Source organism: Sminthopsis crassicaudata, chromosome 3, assembly GCF_048593235.1.
Source record: "Sminthopsis crassicaudata isolate SCR6 chromosome 3, ASM4859323v1, whole genome shotgun sequence".
Classification (NCBI taxonomy): domain Eukaryota; kingdom Metazoa; phylum Chordata; class Mammalia; order Dasyuromorphia; family Dasyuridae; genus Sminthopsis; species Sminthopsis crassicaudata.
This window is the reverse complement of record NC_133619.1, coordinates 111,448,875-111,455,017: the sequence shown is the minus strand read 5'-3', so window position 1 is coordinate 111,455,017 and position 6,143 is coordinate 111,448,875.

Below are 6,143 nucleotides of genomic sequence, written 5' to 3'. Positions count from 1 at the left end.
TTTTTTGAGGGTTTTTTTTTTATTGATTCTCGATATTTCATAGAGTCATTATCTTCCACTTGCCCAATTCTACCTTTTAAGTTGTTTTTTTCATTGGATTTTTGTATTTCATTTTTCATTTGGCCAAATCTACTATTCAAGAAAATATTTTCTTTTTTCCAAGCTGGTGTTTTTTTTTTTTTTTTCATTACTCTTTTTATCTCTCTCATTTCTTTCTCCCATTTTTCTTCTACCTCTCTAACTTGATTTTCAATTTCCTTTCTGTGCTGTTCCATAAGTTATTCTGGAGTTGAGATTACCTTCCATTTTTTTCTTGGAGTGTCAACCACAGGTGTGTTGAAATGTTGATATCTTTTGAGTTTGTATCCTGATATTCCCTGTCAGAGCATTAATTTTCTGTGATCAGAGTCTATTATTTTGTTTTTGTTAGTTTTTTTCATCCTTTTTTTGGCCTTTTTGCTTTCTTTTAAAATTGAGTACTATTCCTAGGTTGGAAGGGGCACTATGTAAGGCTTGTTCTGTCATAGATTACAAAAACTAACGTTTACCTCCATTTCAATGATATTATCCTGAGGTCACTTTGGGAAACATTGAATCTGGTGCTGCTTTGACATGGTACAGTGGGGGGTGTCTGGCAGCTTACCTGGGCTGCACCAGGATTCTAATGCCAGTGTTGACTGTGCTGTATCAGGTAGTCTTTCTGTCTTTCCCTGGGGCTTCAGTGAAGTATATGGCAGTTTGACTTCAGCAGGTAAAAATAAAATGTTGTGATCCACGTTCAGTCCATGGCAGTTTGACTTTAGCAGGTAAAAATACAATGTTGTGATCCACGTAAAGTCCCCAAAGGCCTATTTCTGGATACTGATGGCTCTCTCCATCATAAGTCTATTGGAATTGGCCTGAGTCATTGTTGAAAAGAGCAATGTCCATTAAAATAGATCATCACATAATATTTTTGTTGCCATGAACAATGTTCTCTTTATTCTGCTCATTTCACTTAGCAACAGTTCATGTAAGTCTCTCCAGGCCTTTCTAAAATTATCTGGCTGATAGTTTCTTACATACCAATAATAATCTATAATATTCATATATCATAATATATTCAGCCACTCCCCAACTAATGGCTATCTAGTCAGTTTCCAATACATTGCCACTACAAAAAGGACTGCTACAAACATTTTTGCACATTTGTGCCTTTTTCCTTTTTAACAATCTGTTTGAGATACAGATCCAGGAGATAAACTACTGGATCAAAGAGTATACACAGTCTGACAGTCCTTTAGGTATAGTTCCTAATTGCTGTTCAGAATGGTTGGGTCAGTTCATTACTCCACCAACAATGAATTAGTATGCCAGAAATCCCACCCAACATTTATCATTACCTTTTCTTTTCATCTTAGTCAATCTGGGAGGTATGTAGTGGCATCTCAGAGTTATTTTAATATTAATTTCTCTGATCAATAATGCTTCAGAGCATTTTTTCATATTCCTAGGAATGGTCTTAAAATTGTCTGTTCATATCCTTTAACCATATATCTATTGGAGAATTGTTAGGATTACAAGGTGAGAACTCAGGTTGTCTGGTCAGTTCTCTGATGTTAGGATTACAAGGTGAGAACTCAGGTTGTCTGGACAGTTCTCTAGCTCAGAATTCACACCTTTAGTTCTGGCCCTTTAGGGGAAGTTTACACCTTTGAACTTCTGAAAAGAAGTTTACACAACCTTTAAAAGGAGCAAGTTCATTGGTTGAAGTATTTTCTCACAAGCCCCATTGAGTTCTCACTACAATCTCTTGATAGGCTTGAATGCCTACAAATTAAAAGTCAATTCACTATATATTTTAGCAATGATAACTTTGTCAGAATACCTGTATGTAAATTTTCTCCAGCTTCGTCTATCTCTCTAATATTATCTGCATTTGTTTTGTTCATATGAAATATTTTTTTTTTAATTTAGAATAATCAAATTCATCCATTTTGCATTTAATAATATTCCCAAGTTCTATGGGGCATAAATTATTTTCTTCTCCCTAGATATGAGAGGTAGACTATTCCTTATTCTTCCAATTTGCTTATATTATCACCTCTTATGTCTAAATAATTAACCCATTTCAGCCTTATCTTGGTATAGAGTGTTAGTTGTTGGTTAATGCCCAGTTTCTGCCGTACTGTTTTTCAATTTTCCCAATTTTTTTTGGTCAAATACTAAGTTCTTATCCCAGAAGCTTGGGTCTTTGTGATTACTATAGCCATTGACAATTGTGTCTTGTGAACCTAACCTATTCCACTGATCAATTAATCTATTTTTAGCTACTACAAGACTGCTATTTTATAATATAGTTTTATGTCAGGAACAGTTAGGCCACCTTTGTTTGATTTTTTTCATTAAATGCCTTGAAATTCTTGACTTGTTCTTCCAGATAAACTTTATTATTATTATTTCCAGTTCTGTAAAGTAATTTCTTGGCAGTTTGATTGGTATAGCACTAAATAAGTAGACTAATTTAGGAAGACTTGTCATTTTTATTATATTAGCCTGTTCAACCCATGAGTACTTGATATTCTTCCAATTGTTTAGAACTAACTTTATTTGTGTGCTGAGTGGTTTGTAATTGTGTTATAAAGATTCTGACTTTGTCTTGGCAGGTAGACTTCTAAATACTTTATATTACCTTCAATTAGTTTAATGGAATGTTTATATGTCCTTCAGCTGGAGATTTTGGTAATATATAGAAATGCTACTGATTTATGTGTATTTATTTTGTATCCTGCAATTTTGCTAAAGTTATTGTTTCTAGTATTTTAGTTGATTTTCTAGGATACTCTTAAGTATGTGATATTTGATTGAAAGAAGTGATAACTTTATTAATCTTAGAAGAAACATGGAAAAATTATGTAAAATAATGAAGAATGAAATTAGCAGAACTAAGAAATCACTGTATACTCTAATGGTAATACTACTTCATGAAGAACTTTGAGTGAATATGTTATTTTGACTTGTATTCAAATTGATAAGAAAGGACAATATAAAGAGAGATTTTTATCTGCATCAAGAGCAAGAACTGATAGAACTATATTAAATTATTCTTATACAGCATTCTGTAACAGCATTCTAATACCATGATTGCTTTTCTAATTCATGTTAACAATAATTTGTAAACCTCACACTTACATTTAAGATATAAAAGTCACCATTTCCATAATGATTCCATGAGGTAGGCGGCTTGATTCAGTTTAACAATGATTATTTTTTATTTTTATTTTTTATTATTATATCTTTTTATTTATAAGATATGTGCATGGGTAATTTTTCAGCATTGACCCTTGCAAAACCTTCTGTTCCAACTTTTCCCCTCCTTCCTCCAGATGGCAGGTAGACCAATACATGTTAAATATTTAACATTTATTTTTAAGCAACTATTGAAAATGAGCCTTCTGTAAGTGCTGAAGCAACAAAAACTAAATACAAATAGAATCTGCCATCAACAAATCTTACATTCTATTTTTGGGAAATGGTATGTACACAGATATGTAAATCCAAAACAAATATTAATCATTTATAAGAGAAAGAAAACACCAACAACTGCCAGGAAAGAAATAAGCATAGTTATAGAAGAAATTAAATTCTCATTTTTGCATGTGATGTTATAGTTGGGTTACTTGTGTTGGAAGTAGCCTCGGCCCTCACACAAGAATTTTCACCTTCCACATGATGAGGGGAATAGAGAAGACTCAGTTAACTTCTGCTGATAAGGAATGATGAGCCCAGCGTTGCTGCCAAGATGCAGGTCTGGGAGAGAATAATCCAGCACATTGTGTGAGTGTAAAAGGAGGGATACTTTGGCTCTAGAAGCTTACAGAACAGTGGTATTGACTTCAGGTTCCAATCCAGAGGCAAGAACTGAAGTAGGATCTTAGGCCAAAGGCACCATTGCTTATAGCCCAGGACTAGAACTAATTATGCCAACATTTTGCCTGCTTTTTAAATTTGCAGCAAAAGCTCCATAATGTAACATAAATTTGACCAAAGAAAGTTAGTATGGGATTAGAGAATACCTGGGTTCATCTTCCTAGGAGGTTCCTGAAGCAAAAAAAAACCCAAAAGATTTTATTCTAAAGAGTAATATTAAATGGTTTCCTGCCTCATAGAACACACAAAAAAACCTTTGAATATTAAATGAGAGAGATAGAGGAATAAAGAAAGAAATAAAAAATAAATAATCCAAGAAAAACAAGTTTATAGAAAGAAAATCAAGAAAATCAAAGTACTAGAAAAGGGAATCCAGAATATTTTTCTCTTATCAGGCAACTGGGATTCAGTGACTTGCTCAGAGTCATACAAGTATTAAGTAAATTAGGCTAGATTCAAACTCAGATACTTCTGACTCCAGAGTGAGTGATCTATTCACTTCACCATCTACCTGCTCCAATCTAGAATCTTTTGATCACCATCTCCTTCAATCTGCCCTCTCTTTTTACAACCTTGCCCCCTTTCTTATTCCTTTTCCCTTCTATTTCTGTTCTCCCTTCTATGATTCCTGTTTCCTTTACCTTTGCTCCTCCTACTTCCTTATAGGGTCATACAAAACTAAATATGATATTCTCTCTTTGAGCCAAATCTGATGAAATGACATACAATGCTCATACCCTGCCTTCTTTCCCTCAACTATAATAGGTCTTTTTTGCCTCTTGATGTGATATAATTTGCCCCATTTTATCTCCCCTTTCCCCTTCTTCTAGTACAAATCTTTTTCTACCCCTAGTTTTTTGTTTACATCATCCCCTTAAATTCAAGTTTTACTTATGCCCTCTAATGAAAGTCCTAATAAAAACATAGTTCTTAAGAGTTACACATTTCATTTTCCCATGTTGAGATGTAAACATTTTATCCTTAAAATTTTTCTTCCATTTTTACCTTTATTATACTTCTCTTGAGTTCTATATTTTAAGATCAAGTTTTCTGTTCAGTTCTGGTCTTTTCATAAAAAAAAAAAATAATAATAATAGAGGCAGCTAGGTGGCACAGTGGATAGAACACCAACCAGCCTTGAATTCAGGAGGACCCGAGTTCAAATCTGGTCTCAGACACTTAACACTTCCTAGCTGTGTGACTCTGGGCAAGTCACTTAACCCCAGCCTCCAAAAATAATAATAATAATTGAAAATCCACCATTTTATTGAATGTCCATCTTTTTCCCTGAAAGATAATCCTTAGAATGGCTGGGTAGTTGATTCTTGGTTGCAGTCCAAGCTTCTTCACCCCTGAAATAACATATTCCAGACCTTTTGATCTTTTAAAGTGAAAGATGCTAGGTCTGGGATACTCCTGATTGTGGTATTCCTCAATATGTGACTTGTTTCTTTCTGGTAATTCTGGAATTTAGATACAATATTCCCTGGAATTTTCATTGTGGGGACTCTTTAAGGAAGTGGTTGGTGAATTCTTTCAATGGTTATTTTACATTCTGTTTCTAAAATGTCAGGTCAGTTTTCCTTAATGACTTTTTGAAAGATGTTGTTCAGATTCATTTTCATTCATTGTGGCTTTCAAATAGTCTAATAAGTCTTACACTATCTCTCTTGGATCTATTTTCAAGGTCAGTTGTTTTTTTTCCAATGAGATATACTACATTTTCTTCTTCTTCTTCTTTTTTTTTTTTTTTTTTTTTCATTTTCTTTGGTTTTGTTTGAGTCTTGATATTTAATTGTCATTCACTTTCATTTGTCCAATTTTAATTCTTAGTGAATTATTATTTTTCTCCTTTTATTTTTTAACCTACTTTTTCAATTGGCCAATTGAACTTTTAAATGAATTATTTTGTTTAGTGGATATATTTTTCCATTTCACCAAATCTATTTATTATGGAGTTTCACCAATTCTCATTTTCAAAGAGTTGTTTTCTTTTTGTCCATTTCAACAAATTTATTTTAATAAATGGTTTTCTTCAGACAATTTCTGTATTTTTTCCAAAATCTACTGCAAAGCTTTCATTTCTTTCCCCCATTTTCCTTCTAATTCTCTTTTAAGATTGAATTCATCTAAGAGAGTCTTTTGAGTTGGAGACCAATTCATATTAACTTTTGAGGCTTCATCTGGAGATGGTTTGCCTTTAATGTCCTCAGTGTTTGAAATCTTGTCTTCCT